The sequence below is a fragment of the Anomaloglossus baeobatrachus genome, chromosome 5 (assembly GCF_048569485.1).
Source record: "Anomaloglossus baeobatrachus isolate aAnoBae1 chromosome 5, aAnoBae1.hap1, whole genome shotgun sequence".
In the NCBI taxonomy this organism is placed as follows: domain Eukaryota; kingdom Metazoa; phylum Chordata; class Amphibia; order Anura; family Aromobatidae; genus Anomaloglossus; species Anomaloglossus baeobatrachus.
The window spans coordinates 232925777-232949921 of NC_134357.1; the positions used below are offsets into that span (position 1 = coordinate 232925777).

The 24145-nt window shown below is 50.4% G+C and overlaps 1 protein-coding gene across 2 annotated transcripts in view; it reads right to left on the minus strand.

The window, feature by feature from the left end:
• Window positions 1-23704, minus strand: part of UNC93B1 (unc-93B1 regulator of TLR signaling) — a 112605-nt gene extending 88901 nt beyond the window's left edge. For both annotated transcript variants that reach the window (XM_075347341.1, XM_075347340.1), the window contains exon 1: window positions 23638-23704. The gene's annotated coding sequence lies outside the window, so the exon portion shown is untranslated. The remainder of the gene's footprint in view (window positions 1-23637) is intronic.
• Between the last annotated feature and the right edge of the window lie 441 nt (window positions 23705-24145).

Genomic DNA, 24145 nt, shown 5'->3' on the forward strand with positions numbered 1-24145 from the left:
ACTCATAAATATCAAAGCTTAATATTTTTAGAAGTTGGAGTGGGTTTTTTTTTAGATTTGGCTATCTTAAGAGGATATCTGTTTGTGCAGGTAACTATTACTGTGCAGATTTATTAGACAACTTAATAAAAAACAAATATATTCCCATCTCACTTGTTTATTTTCACAAGGTAAACCAATATAACTGCACAAAATTTAGAAATAAACATTTCAGACATGCAAAAACAAAACCGAAAAAAATTTGTGACCAATATAGCCACCTTTTTTATGATGACACTCAACAGCCTGCCATCCATAGATTTTGTCAGTTGTTTGATCTGTTTACGATCAACATTGCGTGCAGCAGCCACCACAGCCTCCCAGACACTGTTCTGAGAGGTGTACTGTTTTCCCTCCCTGTAGATCTTACATTTTATGAGGGACCACAGGGTCTCTATGTGATTCAGATCAGGTGAACAAGGGGGCCATGTTATTATTTTTCCATCTTTTAAACTTTTACTGGCCAGCCACGCTGTGGAGTAGTTGGATGCATGTGATGGAGCATTGTCCTGCATGAAAATCATGTTTTTCTTGAACGATACCGACTTTTTCCTGTACCACTGCTTGAAGAAGTTGTCTTCCAGAAACTGGCAATAGGTCTGGGAGTTGAGCTTCACTCCATCCTCAACCCGAAAAGGTCCCACAAGATCATCTTTGATGATACCAACTAATACCAGTACCCCACCTCCACCTTGCTGGCATCTGAGTCGGAGTGAAGCTCCCTGCCCTTTACTGATCAGCCTCTGGCCCATTCATTTGCCCATCAAAAGTCACTGATTTCATCAGTCCATAAAACCTTTGAAAAATCAGTCTTAAGATAGTTCTTGGCCCAATGTTGACGTTTTATCTTATGTTTCTTGTTCAAAGGCGGTCGTTTTTCAGCCTTCCTTACCTTGGTCATGTCTCTGAGTATGGCACACCTTGTGCTTTTTGATACTCCAGTAATGTTGCAGTTCTGAAATATGGACAAACTGGTGGCAAATGGCATCTTGGCAGCTTCACGCTTGATTTTCCTCAATTCATGGGCAGTTATTTTGCGCCTTTTTTGCCCAACATGCTTTTTGCGACCCTGTTGGCTATTTGCCATGAAACGCTTGATTGTTCGGTGATCACGCTTTAAAAGTTTGGCAATTTCAAGACTGCTGCATCCCTCTGCAAGACATCTCACAATTTTGGACTTTTTAGAGCCTGTCAAATCTCTTTTCTGACCCATTTTGACAAAGGAAAGGAAGTTGCCTAATAAGTATGCACCCCTTATATAGGGTGTTGATGTCATTACACCACACCCCTCCTCATTACAGAGATGCACATCACCTGATTTACTTAATTGGTAGTTGGCTCTCAAGCCTATACAGCTTGGAGTAGGACAAGATGTATAAAAAGTATCATGTGATCAAAATACTCATTTGCCTAATAGGTCTGCACACAATGTATAGGGCTAGGATCCTCTACAAAATTAAAATTTGAGGCTTCATAGATGGGACATGTGTGCTTTACAGAGGGATCGCACAGGATATTTATGGCTAGGATCCTCTACAAAATACAAATCTGAGTCTTGATAGATGGGGACTTCTGTGCTTTACAGAGGGATCAGGACAGAAGTGCAGGGCTAGGATCCTCTACACCAGGGGTGGGGAACCTTATTACTGCCGGGGGCCATTTGGAATTTCCTACTAACCTTTGGGGGCCGCACAACATTATCAACCTGAAAAATAACCCTGCTATATTTGGTCAAACGATTAATTAACTCACCCCTATTGTGGGGGCCGGAGCTGCTTCTCTTTGGTGCGATTGTGATGTTCGGTGATATTGATCATCTTGTTTCTCACAGCTGCTTTTCCAGGTTTGTCTCTGTCTGGAGATGCTGGGGGCATACACATCACAGGAGGGGCCAGGGCGCATAAATTACAGGAGACACTGGGAGTACACATCACAGGAGGGGCTGGGGCATATACATCACAGGAGGGGCTGGGGCATATACATCACAGGAGGGGCTGGGGCATATACATCACAGGAGGGGCTGGGGCATATACATCACAGGAGGGGCTGGGGCATATACATCACAGGAGGGGCTGGGGCATATACATCACAGGAGGGGCTGGGGCATATACATCACAGGAGGGGCTGGGGCATATACATCACAGGAGGGGCTGGGGCATATACATCAGTAGGGGGCATGGACAGCCCTGGCGGTGGCACAGACATGACTGGGGACACGCACAGCACTGGTTGGCAGCACGCACTGCACTGGTTGGCAGCACGGACTGCACTGGGTGGCAGCACGCACTGCACTGGGTGGCAGCACGCACTGCACTGGGTGGCAGCACGCACTGCACTGGGTGGCAGCACTAGGGAGACAGACAGGTCTGGGGGAACATAGACATCAACAGGAGAGCACGGACTGGGGAGCATAGAAAGCAGTGGGAGGGTACAGACAGCAGTAGCGAGTTAAGAGCACTGAGGGGTGGCACACAGCACTGGGGAGCATGGACAGCATAAGGGGGGCACAGGCAGCACTCACCGTGGCATGGACAGCACTGGTGGCAGCATGGACAGCATTAGGTGGTGCGGACAGCACTGGTGGGGGGGCATAGACATCACCCAGGGGGTACAGACAGCACTAGGGGGGGCACGGACAGCAGTGAGGGGTTACACCGCGCTGAGGGGGTACACAGCACTGGGGGGTACACAGCACTAGGGGGTACACACAGCACTAGGGGGTACACACAGCACCTTGGGGTACACAGCACTGGGGGGTACACACTGTACTAGGAGGTACACAGCATGAGGGGGTACACACAGCATGAGGGGGTACACACAGCACGAGGGGGTACACACAGCACGAGGGGGTACACACAGCACGAGGGGGTACACAGCACGATGGGGTACACACAGCATTAGGGGTACACAGCATTAGAGGGTACTCACTGTACTAGGGGGTACTCACTGCACTAGGGGGTACTCACTGCACTAGGGGGTACACACTGCACTAGGGGGTACACACTGCACTAGGGGGTACACACTGCACTAGGGGGTACACTGCACTAGGGGGTACACTGCACGAGGGGGTACACACAGCATTGGGGGGTACATACAGCACGAGGGGGTACACAGCACGAGGGGGTACACACAGCATTGGGGGGTACACACTGTACTAGGAGGTACACAGCACGAGGGGGTACACACAGCACGAGGGGGTACACACAGCACGAGGGGGTACACACAGCACGAGGGGGTACACACAGCACTAGGGGGTACACAGCACGAGGGGGTACACACAGCATTAAGGGGTACACACAGCATTAAGGGGTACACACAGCATTAAGGGGTACTCACTGTACTAGGGGGTACTCACTGTACTAGGGGGTACTCACTGCACTAGGGGGTACACACTGCATTGGGGGGTACATACAGCACGAGGGGGTACACAGCACGAGGGGGTACACACAGCATTGGGGGGTACATACAGCATTGGGGGGTACACACAGTACAAGGGGGTACACAGCACTGAGCGGGGGGGGCAGCGATGGGTTGAGTACTCGCAGTGAGGGGGAGGGAGAGTCACACACACACAGCAGGTCCGGGAGGCTGGTAAACCTGCTGCAGCTCTTCTGTGTGACTTTATCGCAGCGTGCTGCTTACCCGCCCACCAGAGCACACAGGCCGGGGATAAGCCTAGAATGTATGGGCTGCAGTCAGGTCCTGGAAGTCAGGATCTGGAGAGAGCCCGTACATTCTAGCATCTACCCACAGGGCATAAGGCAGTGGGATTTAAAGGGCCGGCAGTCGGGAAAAGCGCGGCTGCCACCAAAGCACAATGGTCCCCGGGAATGTGCTCGGGTGCCGCATAAAAAGTCGTCACGGGCCGTATACGGCCCGCGGGCCGGAGGTTCCCCACCCCTGCTCTACACAATACAAATCTGAGGCTTGATAGATAGGTCTTATGTGTTTTAAGCCCCCGTCACATTTAATGACTTACCAGCGATCCTGAAAATGATGCAACCTGATAAGGATCGCTGGTAAGTCGCTTGGAGTTCGCTGGTGAGATGTCACACAGTCAGACCTTACCAACGATGCACTAATGATGAGGGACCTGTATAACGATGAGCGACCTGTATAGGAGGTCATTGGTAGGTGTCAAACACAGCGATGTGTCCTGCCCAGCAGGACATCGCCTTTGAACAAGATGGTCCGGACCATTCGTCAACGACTAGCGATCTCACAGCAGGGGTCTGATCGCTGGTAAGTGTCACACATAACGAGATCGCTTGCGGGATCGCTGCTGCATCACAGAAACAGTGACGCAGCAACGATCTCATTAGCGATCTCGTTGTGTGTGACGGGGCCTTTAGGCCTGACTTGCCAGTTGATTACTGGTGATGATTATTTAAAACAAATTCGGCTAGTGGTAAATGCCCAATCCTCCTGGTTCTCAGAGGCACCTGTGGTAAGTTTCCAAATTTTGATTTATGCGCACTGTCTGCCCATTCAACTGAGGATGGAAGGCAGAAGAGAGACAACTGCACCGCAAGGCAAGCACAAAATGCTTTCCAAAATTTGGAAACAAACTGGGTTCCCCGATCTGAGACCACATCAGAAGGGACAACGTGAAGCTTCACAATCTCGTTGAGGAACACCTGAGCCCGAGTCTTGGAATTCGAAAGTGCCGGCAACGTAATGAAATGCGTCATTTTACTGAACATATCGACAACCACCAAGACTACAGTCTTTCCCAAAGACAAAGGTAGGTCAGTAATAAAATCCATGGATAAATGCATCCATGGTCTATTCTCGATAGCCAATGCAGGAGAGAACCCGATGGACAGGTAAGCTTGGAGCATTTCCAAATACTGCAAGCAGACACATAGTTAACCACATCCTGATGCAACCTGAGCCACCAAAAATGACGGGACAGAAGGTCCGAGATTGCTTTACTATCTGGATGACTGTCAAGTACAGTATTGTGATATTCCCCAATTAGTTTACGGTGCAAACTGGGTAGCATAAACCACTTCCCTGAAGGTCAAGGGGCTATGGTGTCCCCCTGAGCCTCCAACACCTCCCCCTTCCAGGCCTGGGCAGAAGACCAAGACGACCACCCCCTTCTGTAAAATGGATACCGTGTTCACATGATCTCTACCACCAGGAATGCTCCGGGATAATGCATCTGCTTTGATGTTCTTAATCCCTGGATGGTAAGTGACAGTAAAGGCCCAGTCACACTAAACAACTTACCAGCGATCCCAACAACGATACAACCTGATAGGGATCGCTGGTAAGTTGCTAGGAGGTCGCTGGTGAGATGTCACACTAAGGGGCACTTTGCACACTGCGACATCGCAGGTGCGATGTCGGTGGGGTCAAATTGAAAATGACGCACTTCCGGCATCGCATGCGACATCGCAGTGTGTAAAGGCTGGATGATACGATTAACGAGCGCAAAAGCGTCGTAATCGTATCATCGGTGCAGCGTCGGCGTAATCCATGATTACGCTGACGCGACGGTCCGATGTTGTTCCTCGCTCCTGCGGCTGCACACATCGCTGTGTGTGAAGTCGCAGGAGCGAGGAACGTCTCCTACCGGCCTCACTGCGGCTTCCGTAGGATATGCGGAAGGAAGGAGGTGGGCAGGATGTTGACATCCTGCTCATCTCCGCCCCTCCGCTCTGATTGGCCGCCTGCCGTGTGACGTCGCAGTGACGCCGCACAACCCGCCCCCTTAACAAGGAGGCGGGTCGCCGGCCACAGGGACGTCGCACGGCAGGTGAGTGTGTGTGTGAAGCTGGCGTAGCGATAACTTTCGCTACGCCAGCTATCACCACATATCGCTGCTGCGACGGGGGCGGGCACTATCGCACTCGGCATCGCAGCATCGGCCTGCGATGTCGCAGTGTGCAAAGTGCCCCTAAGCGACGCTCCAGCGATCCCACCAGCAACCTGACCTGGCAGGGATCGCTGGAGCGTCGCTACACGTGGAAGCATGCTGCGCTTGGTAACTAAGGTAAATATCGGGTAACCAACCCGATATTTACCTTGGTTACCAGCGCACACCACTTAGCGCTGGCTCCCTGCACACCTAGCCACAGTACACATCGGGTTAATTACCCGATGTGTACTCTGCTACGTGTCCATGCAGCAGGGAGCTGGCTTCTGCGGACGCTAGTAACCACGGTAAACATCGGGTAACCAAGAAGCCCTTCCCTTTGTTACCTTCGTTACCAGCATCCGCAGCTCTCACACTGCCAGTGCCGGCTCCCTGTTCCCTGCACACATAGCCACAGTACACATCGGGTTAATTACCCGATGTGTACTCCGGGTACGTGTGCAGAGAGCAGGGAGCCGGCACTGACAGCTGAGAGCAGCGGACGCTGGTAACGAAGGTAAATATCGGGTAACCAAGGTAAGGGCTTCTTGGTTACCCGATGTTTACCATGGTTACCAGCGTCCGCAGAAGCCGGCTCCTGACACCTACACATTTAGTTGTTGCTCTGTCGCTGTCACACACAGAGATGTGTGCTTCACAGCGGGAGAGCAACAACTAAAAAATGGTCCAGGACATTCAGCAACAACCAACGACCTCACAGCAGGGGCCAGGTTGTTGCTGATTTCACACTAAGCAACATCGCTAGCAAGTTGTGCCTCAGCAGCGATGTTGCTAGCGATGTTGCTTAGTGTGACGGTACCTTAAAATTGAATCTGGTAAAAAACAAAGACCATCTCGCCTGCCTGGGATTGAGATGTTTTGCATAAGCAAGATATGACAGGTTTTTATTGTCTGTGATTACCATAATGGAATGAACTGCCCCCTCCAGCCAATAGCGCCATCTTAACTGCCAAGAGCTCCCTCTTACCCACATCATAGTTTCTCTCGGCTGACCACTTAACTCCTACAATGTAGTTGAATAAATCTGGAATCAGAGGGGGGGATAAGGGTCTCGGTTGGTAATCTGATTCAATTCCCAAAAATCCAAACAAAGGCGGAAACCTCTGTCTTTATTGTTAATAAAGAAAAACCCTGCCACCCTTGGCAAAGAGGAGGGTCTGGTATGTCCCTGTTTTAGACTCTCAGCAATGTAATATTTCATGGCCTATCGCTATGGGCCAAAAAAATTACATAGTCTGGACTTGGGAAGTTTTGCTCCAGGAGGCAGAATAATGGGACAGTCATATACATGATGGGGAGGCAAATCCTTACACCCCCTCTCCAAAAAATACATCCTCAAACCCAGACAAAAATGCAGTTAAGGACTTTGTAGATATTGTAGAGAGAGAAGTGTTCAAACAATTATCAATACAGTAGTTTCCCCACTCCTCAATTTCCCTGAATTGCCAATCCACTACCGGATTATGTTTCACCAACCAGGGTAGACCCAGTACAATGGGAGTGAGAAGGCCTTCTAGGACATAGCAAGAAATTGCTTCAAAATGCAGAGGTCCCACCCTCAGTTTTATACCATGTACTATTTATGTCAGGCATCCCTGAGCAAGTGGTGCTAAGTCAATGGCATAGATGGAGATGGGGGTTAGTTAACATATTGCAGATGATCCCATGATCTCTTACAAATAGAGCATCCACCATGCTGACTCCTGCTCCACTGTCCACAAACACAGAAAATGTCCCAGTCCTGCTCTCTAGAACCACCTCTGCTGTCAGGACACAGCGAGAATTACATGTGGAAGATAAATATACACCCTGATTGTCCTGATTGTCTGAAAGGCCTTGACAGAATTTGCTTCTGAGAGCAAGGTCATTCCATTTAGTGTCGGTCGCCCATCTACAAAATTCCGAACAGTAAAGGCCCCGTTACACGCAACGACATCGCTAACGAAATGTCGCTGGGGTCACGGAATTCGTGACGCATATCCGGCCTCATTAGCGACGTTGTTGCGTGTAACACTTTCGAGCGATCGCTAATGATCCCAAATACTCACCAAATCGTTAATTGTTGAAACACCGTTAATTTTCAAAATTTTGTTGCTCGTTTGGGACGCAGGTTGTTTGTTGCTCCTGAGGCAGCACACATCGCTACGTGTGACACCCCAGGCACGATGAACAACAGCGTTCCTGCGTCCTCCGGCAACAAGGTTGGAGTGACGTTCATGCGGCTGCTCTCCGCCCCTCCGCTTCTATTGGTGGCCTGTTGTGTGATGTCGCTGTGATGCCACACAAACCGCTCCTTTAAAAAAAAAAGAGGTTGTTCGCCGGCAACAGTGACGTCGTTAGGAAGGTAAGTTCGTGTGACGCGTTCCTGCAATATTGTTCGCCACGGGCAGCGATTTGCAAACGATGGGGGCGGGTACGATCGCTAACGACATCGCTAGCGATATCGCAGCATGTAAAGCGGCCTTTAGTCTCCGCTGACTGATCCCTCTGCAGGAGGCAATGCAGCCTGGACTCAGCCAAGGAGACAGTCGGGATCATCATAGATGAGATCCAAGCAATCAAAAAATTCAACCACTGACCGGAGACAAATGGAGCCATTTGGCAATGAGAAAGCCCAAGATTGTGGATCCCTTTGCCACAGTGAGATCACAATCCCGATGTGCTGTTCCTCATCTCCAGAGGAGTAAGGCTGTGTGCGCATGTTGCGTACTGCCGTGACAAATATTCTGCAGCGATTTGGCAGCACATGTGCACTTCAAATCGCTGCAGAAACACTTCGTAATGGATGCAGTGTATCTGCAGAATAGATGCCGATTTCATGCGCTCTGGATGCTGCCTCTCCCATAGATAGAGTGGGAGCAGCATCCAAACAACACGAAATAAGTGACATGCTGCATTTTTGAGCGCAGCAATTTGGATCAAAATTTATCATGCAAATCGCTGCGCTCTCAAACGCAATGTACGGATGGATTATGCACAATCTTCATAGATTGTGCAGGGGACGCAGGACATATGCATTTACGCTGCAGCGTAAACGCATGAAATTACGCAACGTGCGTACACAGCCTAAAGGCTCCGTCACACGCAACGGCGCCTCTAATGATATATAGCCGGGGTCACGGATTCCGTGACGCACATCCGGCATCGTTAGCGACGTCGTTGCGTGTGACACCAACGAGCGACCGTTAACTATGGAAAATACTCACCAAATCGTCCATCATTGACACGTCGTTCATTTTCAAAAAATCGTTGATTGTTGAGGTCGCAGGTTGTTCGTCGTTCCCGAGGCAGCACACATCGCTATGTGTGACACCGCAGGAACGACGAACTACAGCTTACCTGCGGCCGCCGGCAATGCGGAAGGAAGAAGGTGGGTGGGATGTTACGGCCGCTCATCTACGCCACTCCGCTTCTATTGGGCGGCCGCTTAGTGACGCCGCACAAACTGCCCCCTTAGAAAGGAGGCGGTTCGCCGGCCACAGAGATGTTGCTAGGCAGGTAAGTATAGTGTGACGGGTACTAACGATATTGTGCGCCACGGGCAACGATTTGCCCGTGACGCACAAACGAAGGGGGCAGGTACGTTCGCTAGCGATATCGCTAGCGATATTGCTGCGTGCGATGGGGCCTTTAGGCCTAAAAGAAAGTACAGTTTAGAAGCCTCCTTAATACAAAATAAATTGTCTTTACCCCCTGCAAACCTGTGTAGGAGAGAAATTTTGGACTGCGGCTGAACCTGCCTACCTGTCGAATTCCCAACATTAGGAGTCTGCCACTGCTGCTGGTGCTGCACAGCTAACTTGAGGTCTGCAACCTCCAGGGTCAGACCCTGCAGCTGCTCAGCCAAGGCAGCAACATGATCCATGAGGGATAAAAAAAAGGCAAAGAAAAAAAAAATCCCTATTTTTCTTTTGAAGTGTCAGTTTCTTGGGGACAGCAGGAATAAAGGAATAGCCCGGTCTGCTGCACCAAAGGGGCTCAAGGGAGGGCAGCATGACTAGGAGGGATGCCAGGCCATAGGGTCAGTAAGGGGTTAATGTAGTATGTAGTTTGAGCGGGAAATCTGGGGGTGGAACTAAGGGTCAGTTAGGACTAGGGGTCACTTGATTGGACAGGGGGTGGTGCTGTTGGGGGTTGTATATAGGTCAGGTCAAAGGGTGGGAGGGCATTCTTACCTGGACGGTGACTGGAATTGTTGGATCCTGAAGATGGAGAGCTTCCTAGCACATATGCAGAAGATGGCGGAGCAGCGTGGCCAGCGATGGATGACGGAGCAGCTGCAGCGGTGGTCCAGCGAAGGAGACGGCGTGGAAGATGGGACCCCCCTGCCTCCGAAGCGGCAGCGAAGATCGCGGCCCCCGGAGCGCCTCAGCCCAGAGATGACCCCGAGAAGCCGGCAGCGGAGAAGGAGCCCCAGCGGAGGACCCACGACGGCGGCGGCGGTGGATCTGGAGGTCGGGACATCGCGGGGCCTGGGCCGGAAGTCGGGCCGCAGGCAGCAAGGCAGCGGGGCGGTGAGGGACGTGGCCGGTCCCCCTCCTGTTTCCGGATCTCGGCGCGCTTTGGTGACGCGCGCGTCGCGGCCGCGTGACCCGGCGCGGTCACCTGACCCGGCGCGGTCACCTGACCTGGCGCGGTCACCAGGCCCGGCGTGCTCACGTGGTCCGGCGCGATCACGTGACGCGGCGCGCTCACCGGACCCGGCGCTCCCTGCAAACCCGTCCTGCTCCCTTGGCCCGTCCTGCTCCACTGACCCGGCGCGGTCACGTGGGGCGGCGGCGCGGTCAGGTGGGGCGGCAGTGCGGTCACGTGGGGTGGCGCCGCGGTCACGTGGGGCAGCGGCGCGGTCACGTGGGGCGGTGCCGCGGTCACGTGGGGCGGCGGCCCTGTCACATGACCGCGACTCATCGGCAGGGGACCCTGCGGCACAGCACGGAGCACAGAGAGGGGGAAGGGATTCTCCGGTGCACCTGGGGGCAGAGCCTATGCCGGAGCATGGGGCTCCAGTGACAGCAAGGGGGCCAAGTCGGCGGCCCGGATCGGGACGGCGCAGAGACGGGGCAGAGGACGGCAGGCAGATGACGGCGGGATCAGTGATTTCACGCGGGGCTGTCGTCGGGCAGGCCTCCGGCAGGATTATCGGGGGAGGATCGGCTGACGGAGCGCAGCACCACACCACAGCCCATGCAGAGGTTTCTCGGGGCGGACCGGGCTACAGGTCGAGCCTGCCGGACGGCGGGCTCCCTGGTCCAGGGTCCAGTGAGGAGGACGACATCGTGGAGGACGACGTCGCAGAGGATGACATCACTGGCGACAACGGACCGGCCAGAGAGCGTCGCGGAGGACATGTGACGGCTGTTTCGGGGACTTCTCGGAGTCAGCCTGGTAAGACCATGGTTTTCCCTATTTATAGCATGACTGGTTTGGCTGTTGGTGGTGAGTCTGGTGGGATGAGTGGCGTGCAGGGTTTGGATGGCGGTGCTGGTGGTATAAGCGTTGTGCCCGGTGGCCCTGGTGGGGGGCCTGGTGTGAATCTGGTGCCGGGTGAAGGCAGTATGGCATCCGAGCTGCTGCGTTTGGTTAGGGGTTTATTTGCCCCCGCGGGGGGCCCTAGCATGGTGTGGCAGGGAGCGGCTGGCGCGCCGGTTCAGGAGGCTGGGGCCACCGCAACCAGTGCGGCGACCAGTGGAAATGTTGTTAGGGAGCCGGTGGTGGTGGCTCCCGCTGCCCCAGCTGCTGCTGCGGTGGATGTAGTGTGTTTAGATGACAAGGTGAGAGGGGAGGTGTATGTTTGCTTTGATGGGACGTTGGGGGCTCATTTAAAGCAAGAGGTCAGGGAGAAAATATGGAAGGATGAATATGTTGAGATATTCTCGTTGCTCCCTTTGGAGAAGTTTAACCTCGATCGGGTTAAACCGGATGAGAGCAAAAAGGAAGAGGAAGAGCGGCGGCGTTATCGCCTTATTCCTCGCACTTTTCAGAACTGGTTACAGGCGTTTGTGATACTGGCCAGTGTTGTGGGGGAGAAAGCCCCGGACAACTGCTCGGCACTTTTTTGTTATCTGGATTCGATATGCGAAGCATACAGGACTTATGGGGGGATTGCTTGGCTGCGATATGACGAGCAGTTTCGCCAGAGGAAAGCGGTCAGACCTAGTTTACGGTGGGACCACAAGGAAATTAGCCTTTGGATGCGGCTGATGGCTGCGCCGAAGTCGGCATCGCAGTCCTTTCCAGGGGGCTCCGGCGGGGGATCATTTGGGGCCTCGCCGGGGCCCAAAAAGGGTGTTTGCTGGCAGTTCAATGAGAAGGACTGCAGTTTTGGGTCTTCCTGCAGATTTAAGCACGAATGTTCGGGCTGTGGTGGCGCTCACAGTTATCTCAAGTGCTTCAGGAAGGGAAAAGGGAAGGCCGCAGAGTCTTCGTCAAAAAGGGAAGACCCCAGTGAGGGTAGATCGGATGGCGCCGTTTCTAAGTAGAGTCCCGGATCGGGTGACGGCGGAATTGTTGAGTGAAGGTGTTAGTTTTGGTTTCAAGATACCGTCAGTTGTTAGGACGGGAGAGATTCGTTTAAAAAATTTACAGTCAACTCGCCTACATGGTGAGATTGTTGCAGATAAGTTACAGAAAGAGGTGGAATTAGGACGGATGGCGGGGCCTTTTGATGCCCCTCCATTGCCTGACTTGGTGGTGTCCCCGTTGGGGTTGGTCCCAAAAAAGGAACCTAACAAGTTTCGGCTGATTCACCATTTGTCATATCCTACTGGCAGGTCGGTGAACGACGGTATTGATCCGGAACTGGTTTCTGTATCATATGTTTGTTTTGATAAGGCGGTGGAATGGCTGAGGAAGCTGGGTCGTGGCTCGCTTTTGGCAAAAACGGATGTGGAGGCCGCCTTCCGTTTGTTACCAGTGCACCCGGACAGTTTTCACCTGTTGGGGTGTTGGTGGGAGGACAAGTTTTATGTGGATTGTTGTTTGCCTATGGGCTGCTCAATTTCATGTTCGTATTTTGAAAAGTTTAGTTGTTTTTTGGAATGGGTGATTAAGGAGGAGGCGGGCCTGGATTCAGTGTTGCACTATTTGGATGACTTTTTGTGTATGGGGCCTGCTGGATCTCCGCAGTGTTCCCTTTTGCTTCGGACAGTGGAGCAGGTTGCTCGCCGTTTTGGTGTTCCATTGGCACCTGAGAAGACGGAGGGTCCGGTTACGGTTTTGAAATTTCTCGGTATTGAGTTAGATACCATTGCCATGGAGTGCCGCTTGCCGGAGGACAAGCTGACGGATTTGAGGTGTTGTGTACATAGTGCCCTGGAAGCCAAGAAAATTTGTTTACGGGAATTGCAGTCCCTCTTAGGCAAGTTGAATTTTGCTTGTCGGATTTTGCCGATGGGAAGAGTTTATTCCGGTCGTTTGGCTCAAGCCACCGCCGGTGTGTCGCATCCTTTGCATTTTGTACGTTTAAAGGTGGAACACAAGGCGGACTTGCGAGTGTGGTCCCGTTTTTTACAATTGTATAATGGACGGTCATTGTGGCTTCGTGAGGTGGTGTCCAATGATGAGTTGGTCCTTTATACGGATGCGGCGGGGTCCAATGGCTTCGGGGCGTATTTTGGGGGTAGATGGTGTGTCGGCAGGTGGCCCGAATCTTGGCGGGTTTCCGGTTTGACCAGGAATTTGGCCTTGTTGGAACTTTTTTCCATTGTCGTGGCCATAGAGGTTTGGGGGCAAGATCTGAGAGACAGAAAGGTGCGTTTTATGTGTGACAACCTGGGGGTCGTTCAGTGTGTTAACAAGTTGACAGCTGATTCCCCTCCGGTGGTGGATCTCTTGCGGCATTTGGTGTTGAAGTGTCTGGAGCTGAATTCGTGGGTTTGTGCGGTGCATGTGCCGGGTGTTCTGAATTCCGTGGCTGATGCTTTATCTTGCTTCCAGTGGGACCGTTTTCGAATGCTGGCGCCGGACGCGGAGCAGCAGGAGACCGTGTGGCCCGTCTGGTTGTGGGACCTGGTTTGCAGCCGGCCTGGGATTTGATCACATAATCGGTGGCACCCAGTACATGGCGCAGCTATACTGCGGCGTGGGATCATTGGCTCGAGTTGGTTGCTGAGGTTGGAGGTGATGTACATGAAGATGACAGGGTTTATTTAGTTTTATTAATGATGGGTAGAGCGAAGGAAGAAGGCCTGTCATGGTCGGCGGTTGCTGGCAGGCTGGCTGGCATGGCTTTCTTTTTTAGGTTACTGGGTTGGAAGGACGTCACTAAGGATTTCATGGTGCGTCAGGCGTTGAAGGGCTACCGTAAGGCAAGGGCGTGCCGAGACCTTAGGCGCCCGGTGTATTTTGAGCTGCTGGGCAATTTGTTGTCAGTTTTGCCCCGTGTGTGCTTTTCAGAGTATGAATGCCGTTTGTTCAGGACCGCTTTCGTTTTGGCCTTTTTTGGTGCGTTTAGGATCAGTGAACTGGTGAGTAGGAATGTGAGGAGTCATGGAGGTTTGTTGTTGGAGGACGTGGCATGTGGTGTGGATGTGGTACGGTGCTGCTTGAGACGGTCAAAGACGGATCAGCTGGGCAGAGGTCGTGTGGTGGAACTGTGGGGTGTACCTGGCCTAGCGGAGTGCCCCGCCAAACAGGTTTTGTCATTTTTAGAGGTGAGGGGAACCCGCCCTGGGTCCCTTTTGTCTCATCAAGACGGGTCAGCCTTGTCCAGTTACCAGTTTGTCTGCATCTTTCGGAGGTGCCTGCAGTGTTGCGGTCTCAACGAGGCTGAGTTTGCGTCTCATTCCTTTCGGATTGGGGCGGCGACTCAGGTGGCTCGTTGGGGCCTGGGCGCGCAGGCTGTCCGTAAGATTGGACGCTGGGAATCGGCTAGGTATAGATCCTACGTGCGGCCAACCTTGTTGTAATGTTGTGTGGGGGGTCGGGGCGGTATTTGCTTGGTCCTCATTACCCCCTTTCTTCCCCATGTCCCCCCCCCCATGTTGTCACTTTTTGTCTTGTAGGATTACCTTTGTTGGTATGGGTGCTCGGTCACTCGTATGTGTACTGGGGTGCGTTTCGTGTGGGAGTAAGACCGAACGGCCGTCAGCTGGGGGTCCCCAGGGAAAAGGCGATAGTGCGATGGATCGGCGTCAGGGGTATGCTGTGGAGTGAGGTGTTGCCTACCTGGCGTCACCATGCAGAATTGGATAGACCCCCGGATGTGATAGTGCTACACGCGGGTGGGAATGACTTTAGTCTTCGGGCGTCCAGGGACCTGATCCAGGACATAAAGTGCGACTGCCTGCGGCTCCTTTCATCCCACCGGGGTTTAGTGATCGTGTGGTCTGATATTGTAGCGCGGCGGGCATGGCGGCGCGCCAGGTCGGTGGAGGCTGTTAACAGAGCGCGTAGCAAAGTTAATCGTGAGATTGGGCGTTTTATTGCTCGGGTCGGGGGTGTCTCGGTTCGGCACCCGGAGTTGGAATCGGCGTCCGCCAACTTGTTGCGGCGGGACGGGGTCCATTTAAATTCAGTGGGGAATGATATCTGGGCCTTAGGGCTTATGGAAGGGGTCGAGAAGGCTTTGGTGTTGTGGGAGGACTCGCGCGCACAAGGGGTCATGCGCACTCGCGGTGGCGGAAAGGAGGGGGATGTCTGAAGGTGGGGGTTTGCACAGAGGAGAGGACGGAACCCAGTGCCGGAGCGGGTTACCTCTAGCGGTGCAATTGTTTGGTGAAAACGGGTCCTTGCTGGGTTGAGTCTCAGCGGGACATGGTGTGGGCAACATCTGGCCAGGGCTCTCGAGTCGGTGTGTTGCGGCTGAGGGTCAGGAGGTGGGCTGATGTTGCAAGGAACAGTTTGGTCAACCTTCCGTTACCCCCCCTCCTTTTTCGGGTGTTCTTCAATGAAGATGTGTAATGTTATATGGCTTATGTTTTTGTTATTAATAAATGGGGCTGCTGTGGCCTTTATATCCAATGTCACGCAGTGTTTTGTGTTTATTTTAGATAAGAACCCTGGTGGGGTAGGGGGTGTTTGGTGAATGATAAGGCCTTCAGTCAGACATTCCGGAGTCAAGGAATAGCCCGGACTGCTGCCCCAAAGGGGCTCAAGGGAGGGCAGCATGACTAGGAGGGATGCCAGGCCATAGGGTCAGTAAGGGGTTAATGTAGTATGTAGTTTGAGCGGGAAATCTGGGGGTGGAACTAAGGGTCAGTTAGGACTAGGGGTCACTTGATTGGACAGGGGGTGGTGCTGTTGGGGGTTGTATATAGGTCAGGTCAAAGGGTGGGAGGGCATTCTTACCTGGACGGTGACTGGAATCGTTCCCGCCCGCCCTGATGATGGATTCAACATCGACGACGAAGAGGAGGAAGATCGTAATTTGTCGCAGCGGCGGAAAGGAGGGGGGTGTCTGAAGGTGGGGGTTTGCACAGAGGAGAGGACGGAACCCAGTGCCGGAGCGGGTTACCTCTAGCGGTGCAATTGTTTGGTGAAAACGGGTCCTTGCTGGGTTGAGTCTCAGCGGGACATGGTGTGGGCAACATCTGGCCAGGGCTCTCGAGTCGGTGTGTTGCGGCTGAGGGTCAGGAGGTGGGCTGATGTTGCAAGGAACAGTTTGGTCAACCTTCAGTTACCCCCCCTCCTTTTTCGGGTGTTTTTCAATGAAGATGTGTAATGTTATATGGCTTATGTTTTTGTTATTAATAAATGGGACTGCTGTGGCCTTTATATCCAATGTCACGCAGTGTTTTGTGTTTATTTTAGATAAGAACCCTGGTGGGGTAGGGGGTGTTGGGTGAATGATAAGGCCTTCAGTCAGACATTCCGGAGTCATGGAAAGTCAGGGAGCATTCTGTGCAGCCTTCGATGGCCAGAAACCACATGATTGTCTTTCACACATGACACACCCGTGACAATAGTATTGCAATTATTGTTTTTTATATGTAAAAGATGTGCAAAGCTAGAAAAATGATAGCTATCTCTCTATCTCTAGCTATGTGATGGAGGTCAAACACATATATAATGTCCCAACCCCCTACATATTATAAACTAAAGGGTGTTTAACCTTGCATTTAGCCACCAAACAAAACTAAATCAGACAGCAGCATCCTGCAGTCCACAGCTGGAAGCTTTACCTTGGCTGGTAATCCAAAACCGAGGTACTGTCACACATAACGAGATCGCTAGCTAGATCGCTGCAGAGTCACGGTTTTTGTGATGCAGTAGCGATCCCGTTAGCGATCTCGTTATGTGTGACATCTACCAGCGATCAGGCCCCTGCTGTGAGATCACTAGTCATTGCAGAATGGTCCAGGCCATTTTCTTCAAAGGCGATGTCCTGCTGGGCAGGACACATCGCTGTGTTTGACACTGTGTGACAGGGTCACAGTGACTGCTGAGATCATTATACAGGTCGCTACTGCGACCTGTATCATTCCTGCATCGTTGGTAAGGTCTGACTGTGTGACATCTCACCAGCGACCTCCCAGTGACTTACCAGCGATCCCTATCAGGTCGCATCGTTTTCGGGATCGCTGGTAAGTCATTGTGTGTGACTGGGCCTTTAACCCTATGCTGTTGTTTAAATTAATTTATATAAAATTAAATAAATAATAAAAAAAACATGGAGTTTCTCCCCAATTTATATCACCAGCCAACGTGAAGCTAACAGCTGGTGTTTGGTATTCTCAGGGTGGGAAAGGCCATGGGTATTGGGCCCTCCCCAGCCTAAAAATAGCAGCATTAGATGTGCCAATCCTGGTGCTTCGCCTCAGCTTATCCCATTGCCCTGGTGCGGTGGCAAAAGGGGTAATATTTGGGGTTGATGCCAGTTGTGATTTGACAGCTGGCATCAAGCCCTGGCATTAGTAATGGGTGGGCATCTATCAGACTCTCCCATTACTAATCCAATAGTTGTAAATGGTAACAAATAAAAAAATAACATTTTATTTATAATAAAGCCCCTCGACATCAGCCTTCACTCACCAATTTATTTTAAAAAAATAAAAAGCCTTTAAGTCCTTATTCACCAATGTCTACCCATCAAAACCCTAAGCCGGTCCGCCGTAATCCATATGGAGGTTTCACTACGTTCCGAGACTCACTGTCCAAGCCCTATGAAGAACAGTACGTTCCCTAAGGCTGGGAGATCAGCCACTGCCGGCTCTCCCGTTGTGCTGTGTGAGAACCACGGCAGTGAACTGCAGTGACCTCATGAGGTCACCGCATTTCACAGCAATGGGTTCACACGGTAGTGTGTGAACCGCCACAGGCAGTCACAAGTGGTGACGTCATGAGTTCACTGCAGTTTAATGTCGTGGTTCTCACACAAAGTAGTGCAAGTGGCCAGCTGTGACAAACGGTGATGTCATGAGTTCACTGCACATTGCAGTCTACTACTCTCATGATACTTTGTGTGAGTACCACTGCAATTAACTGTGGGGAAGTCATGATGCCACCTCTCATCACTGCTAGTGGCGGTTCACACATGCTGTGACCTATGGTGACGTCAGGATGTCACCGCAGTTCACTGCCATGTTTCTCGCTCAGCACAGTGTGTATTTAGGCGATGGCTGGTGTCTCAGCTTACAGGGAATGTTCTGTTCTTCATAGGCTGGGACAGTGAGTCTGGGAACGACGTGGGACCTCCATATTGATTACGGCAGACCAGATTAGGGTTTCATGGGTAATAAATTGGTGAGTGAGGATGCCTCTATTCTTTTTTATTTAATAAGTCTCTCTTTTTATGTTTTTTAGGTTCACTTTGGATGAAAATTGTGGGAACTCCTTGTGCAGTACTGCAGAAGTTAATGGATTTTTCTTTTAGACATAAAAAAACATTAATTTCAGTATCATCCATTTTTTTTTTAGTACATGTAACACGGATGTCATCTGTGTGATGTCCATATTAGACCAGTGCTGCTGGGAAAAAAAAATTACTTGTCTCCGGACCCGCACTTGTTTCATATGGACACATGGTCCCTATGAAAACACGGAGGTGTGAATATCTCTATTGACTTTTATTAACATGCGTGTGAACATGTCTCCGGTACGTGTGAAAATGAACACCACACTTTCGGAGACAAGGAGCTGTGAAGGAAGCCCAACAGAAGAATCATGTAGTATATGTATGGCTAGGATTAGCCATTACTAATCTACAGTAGAGTGAAGTGCGCCTGTGTGAGCCGGTAATGTCTCTGTGCAGGTGTGAAATTCTGCCCGGCTACGTGGATGGCGCCTGAGGCGTCATCCACGTTAATCATCAAAGGCGGACCGAAAGGACCCAAGGATTAGCATACATAGCGGGAGATTTTATAAGGTATTTGTTGGGTCTACAGGGGGAGTCAGGGGACAGCGTGCATCGTTATAGAATGCAGCACAAGCACTGCTTAATGTGCTAGTTTAAGTTTATAACTCGAAATCTGGTGACAGGTTCCTTTTAATAGATGGGGACTTGTGTGCTTTACAGAGGGATCAGGCAAGACATACATAGCTAGGGTACTCTACAAAATTAGATTAGAGACCCATTTGTTTAAAACGCCAATGAGTTTATGATGCTGAAGTTGGTTTCTTATTCGTCCAGTTTCTTATTGGGGGATGAAGTTGGTTTCTTATTCGGCAGTTCCTTATTCGGCTATTATTGCCCAGAACTCATTTGGGTCAGGCTAGAGTAGCATGAATTCAATGTGGGGCATCAGTGGGTGAGTTTTTTCTATTATATTAGATCTTATTTGTGTGCAGTTTTTTGCCAGCAACCTCCCCCTCCTGTTGTAATAGGCTGGGGGTGGTTGTTTTATAGGCATTCTGCACCTGTGATCTTCCAACCTTTATCATGGGGGGCCATATGCATCTTGCATGTGCTTTTGCCACTATCTGACCAGTTTATGGCTGTTGGCTTTATTTTTGGTGAGTTTTTTCTATGAATTTATACTAATGTCCTATGATGAGCTTTTTTTGATGTGGTTAGGGACTCGTAAGCGTGGGGACCCTTGACGTATGGGTTACGAGCTTATATATTATGGCCAAAATATGACCAATATCTCACATTTATTATCAATGTTATCATTTTATTATCGCACAATTTTGCAGGATGCAGCTGGTCCCCTGGGATGTCTGTCCATTGTGCCAGTGCACCTAGGTGCTGGGCAGCCCGCCTGACCTAATAGAAGGGCGTGATCAATAGGCTTTGCCTGGACCCTGTGCATTGCACGTATCTGTGTGACTGACGCCCTATATTAGATCTTATTTGTGTGCAGTTTTTTGCCAGCAACCTCCCCGTCCTGTTATAATAGGCTGGGGGTGGTTGTTTTATAGGCATTCTGCACCTGTGATCTTCCAACCTTTATCATGGGGGGCCGTATGCATCTTGCATGTGCTTTTGCCACTATCTGACCAGTTTATGCCTGTTGGCTTTATTTTTGGTGAGTTTTTTTCTATGCATCAGTAGGTATGTATTTATGGTGAGATATCAGTGGCCCAAAGCGTTTTAACCTATTAAAAACACCTATTACTTATTCAAATCTGTGAAAATTGGGCATTTGCCCACTTTGATGCCAATGATATGAATGCAGCTGGAGGGCATAGGGTACCTGACTGGATGTCTTTAAATTCACCTATAATGTCCCCCACCCATGCATCATAAGGCCCTGAAGCCAGTCTTCCACCCCTTCGGGGTACTTTGCACACTACGACATCGCAGGTGCGATGTCGGTGGGGTCAAATTGAAAGTGACGCACATCCGGCATTGCAGGCGACATCATAGTGTGTAAAGCCTAGATGATACGATTAACGAGCGCAAAAGCGTCGTAATCGTATCATCGGTGTAGTGTCGGCGTAATCCATAATTACGCTGACGTGATGGTCCGATGTTGTTCCTCGCTCCAGCAGCAGCACACATCGCTTTGTGTGAAGCCGCAGGAGCGAGGAACATCTCCTACCGGCGTCACCGCAGCTCCCGTAGGATATGCGGAAGGAAGGAGGTGGGCGGGATGTTTACATCCTGCACATCTCCGCCCCTCCGCGCCTATTGGCCGCCTGCCGTGTGACGTCGCAGTGACGCCGTACGACCCGCCCCCTTAATAAGGAGGCGGGTCGCCGGCCAGAGCGACGTCCCAGGACAGGTGAGTCCATGTGAAGCTGCCGTAGCAATAATGTTCGCTACGGCAGCTATCACAAGGATATCGCAGCTGCGACGGGGGCGGGGACTATCGCGCTCGGCATCGCAGCATCGGCTTGCGATGTCGCAGCGTGCAAAGTACCCCTTACTCTGATCTCAATCCTCCTCCTACTTATTGTCTCCTCCTCAGTCTATTAATTAAAAAAAGTCACCACTCACCTCTATGTATCGGCCCCATCAGCACCACTTCCTTTCCTTCAGGGTACTTTTCAAATTACACAGGCGCACGCAGCCTGCTGACGTCAATGTGCGGGTGCCTATGTCACAGAGAAAGGGCAGGGAGCTGAGGACAAATTCCTGCGTTCCGCTGCCTGCAATGTGTGAAGCCCCTTATCAAAGTTAAGTCCCTCCAGCCTGGCCCAAATGGGTTCTGGGCATCAGAACTGGCATCAAAGTGGGCAAATCCCCAATTTTCACAGATTTCAATAAGTAACGTGTTTTTAAAGGGTTAAATGGCTTTGGACCACTGATATCTCACCATAAATACATACTTAGTGATGCCCCCCTTGAAAGTCAACTCACTCCAGCCTGGCCTAAATGAGTTCTAGCCATCAAAACTGGCATCAAAGTGGGCAAAAACTCAATTTTCACAGATTTAAATAAGTACCAGGTGTTTTTAAAGGGTTAAATGGCTTTGGGCTACTGATCTCACCCTACAATTACATACCTAGTGATGCCCCACATCAAGTTCATGTCATTTCAGCCTGACCCAAACAGGTTCTGGGCATCAGAACTGGCATCAAAGTGGGCAAATCACCAATTTGCACAGATTTGAATAAGTAACAGGTGTTTTTGAGGGGTTAAATGGCTTTGGGCCACAGATATCTCACCATGAATACATACTTAGTGAAGCCCCTCATCAAAGTCAAGTCACTCCAGCCTGGCTTAAATGGGTTCTGGGCATCAGAACTGGCATCAAAGTGGGCAAATCGCCAATCTTCACAGATTTAAATAAGTAACAGATGTTATTGAGGGGTTAAATGGCTTTGGGCCACTGATGTCACCATAAATACATACCTAGTGATGCCCCTCATCAAAGTCAAGTCACTCCAGCCTGGCTTAAATGGGTTCTGGGCATCAGAACTGGCATCAAATTGGACAAATCGCCAATTTGCACAGATTTGAATAACAGGTGTTTTTAGGGGTTAAATGGCTTTGGGCCACTGATCTCACACCCCATTTACATATGAATTTGATGTGGGGTATCACTAGGTATGTAATTATTGCGTGAGATCAGTGGCCCAAAGCCATATAACCCCTTAAAACCACCACTTATTCAAACCTGTGAAAATTGGGGATTTGCCCGCTTTCATGCCAGTTCTGATACCCAGAACCTGTTTGGGCCAGGCTGAAATGACAGGAACTTGATGTGGGGCATCACTAGGTATGTAATTGTAATGTGAGATTAGTGGCTCAAAGCCCTATTGAAATCTATGAAAATTGGGGTTCTGCCCACTTTGATGTCAGTTCTGATGCCCAGAACCCATTTGGGCAAGGCTGGAGTGACTTGACTTTGATGAGGGGCATCACTAGGTATGTATTTATGGTGAGATATCAGTGGCCCATTGCCATTTAACCCCTTAAAAACACCTATTAGTTATTCAAATTTGTGAAAATTGGGGATTTGCCCAATTTGATGCCAGTTCTGATGCCCAGAACCTGTTTTTGCCATACTGGAGAGATCTGAATTTGATGTGGGGCATAACTAGGTATGTAATTGTAGTGTGAGATCAGTGGCCCAAAGCCATTTAACCCCTTCAATAACATACCACAGTGCCCACTTTGGTGGCCATTTTTGTGCCAGTCATAATTTTTTTTAGGTGTTCTTAATTGTATTCACAACAGGGCATATTATATACTTGGGATTTTTTTTAATTTAGTTGAGAAACCTGTAAAAAGCAGAAAATAAATAATAGCCAAATAAGAAACTGACGAAAAAGAAACAAACTTCAGCCCCGAATAAGAAACTGCCCAATAAGAATCCAACTTCAGCCCCGAATAAGAGACCGGACGAATAAGAAACCAACTTCAGCCCCGAATAAGAGACCGGACGAATAAGAAACCAACTTCAGCCCCGAATAAGAGACCGGACGAATAAGAAAACAACTTCAGCCCCGAATAAGAGACCGGACGAATAAGAAAACAACTTCAGCCCCGAATAAGAGACCGGACGAATAAGAAAGCAACTTCAGCCCCGAATAAGAGACCGGACGAATAAGAAACCAACTTCAGCATCGTAATGAGTTTCTACCCTGAACCCCACAAGTTCTGATCTTACAATGCTGCATGTCAGAAGCTTAGAAACCCCAAAACAAAAGTAGACGTACAATCAACCTAAATATCCTCACTATTTAACGATTGCTCACAACCCGATTACGTGTATGAAAGTCCCAAATCCATGTGACCAAACTAAGCAAGCTGCGATTAAGATTGCCTATCTGATACAGTGCCCAAACACGCTACCATTTCCCCACGTATTCCCTGCTTTGTTCTACTTCTCCGGCGGCCAGATATTTGCACCATTATTATTCTTCGCATACAGATTTTCTGATACCTGCAATGCTTGCGGTGTCTTTCACTCCCCCTCCAGTTTCTTTACTCTTCCTTCTTGTAATGAAAGAGGAAGCAGCATTAGGAGGGGAGTGATCAGCTGGAGGAGGGGAAGGGTTTAGCTTTAGAGGCCCTCATTACTACAATACCACAGAGGAGTGTGTAGTAGGAGGCTGCTGCTGCTGGTGGGACAGCTGCTTTTACTTCCTGGAATCTGTTCCTCTTCTTCATACATATGTGTAGGCAACTGCAGGAAGAACCAAGATACTGATTATTAACCCCTTAGGGTGCGTGCCCACGATCAGTATTTGCAGCGTTTTCGATACAGCATGCTTCAGCTGCGTCCAAAATGCTGCGTTGCACAGTACAAGCATAGTGGATGAGATTTCTAGAAATCCCGTGCCCACTGTGCTTCTTTTTTCCGCAGCAAACACTGACCTGCAGAGCGTCTTTCAAGAAAGCAGCATATCAATTGTTTGCTGCCGAATTGCCTGCGTCCTCCGTAGGGAGAA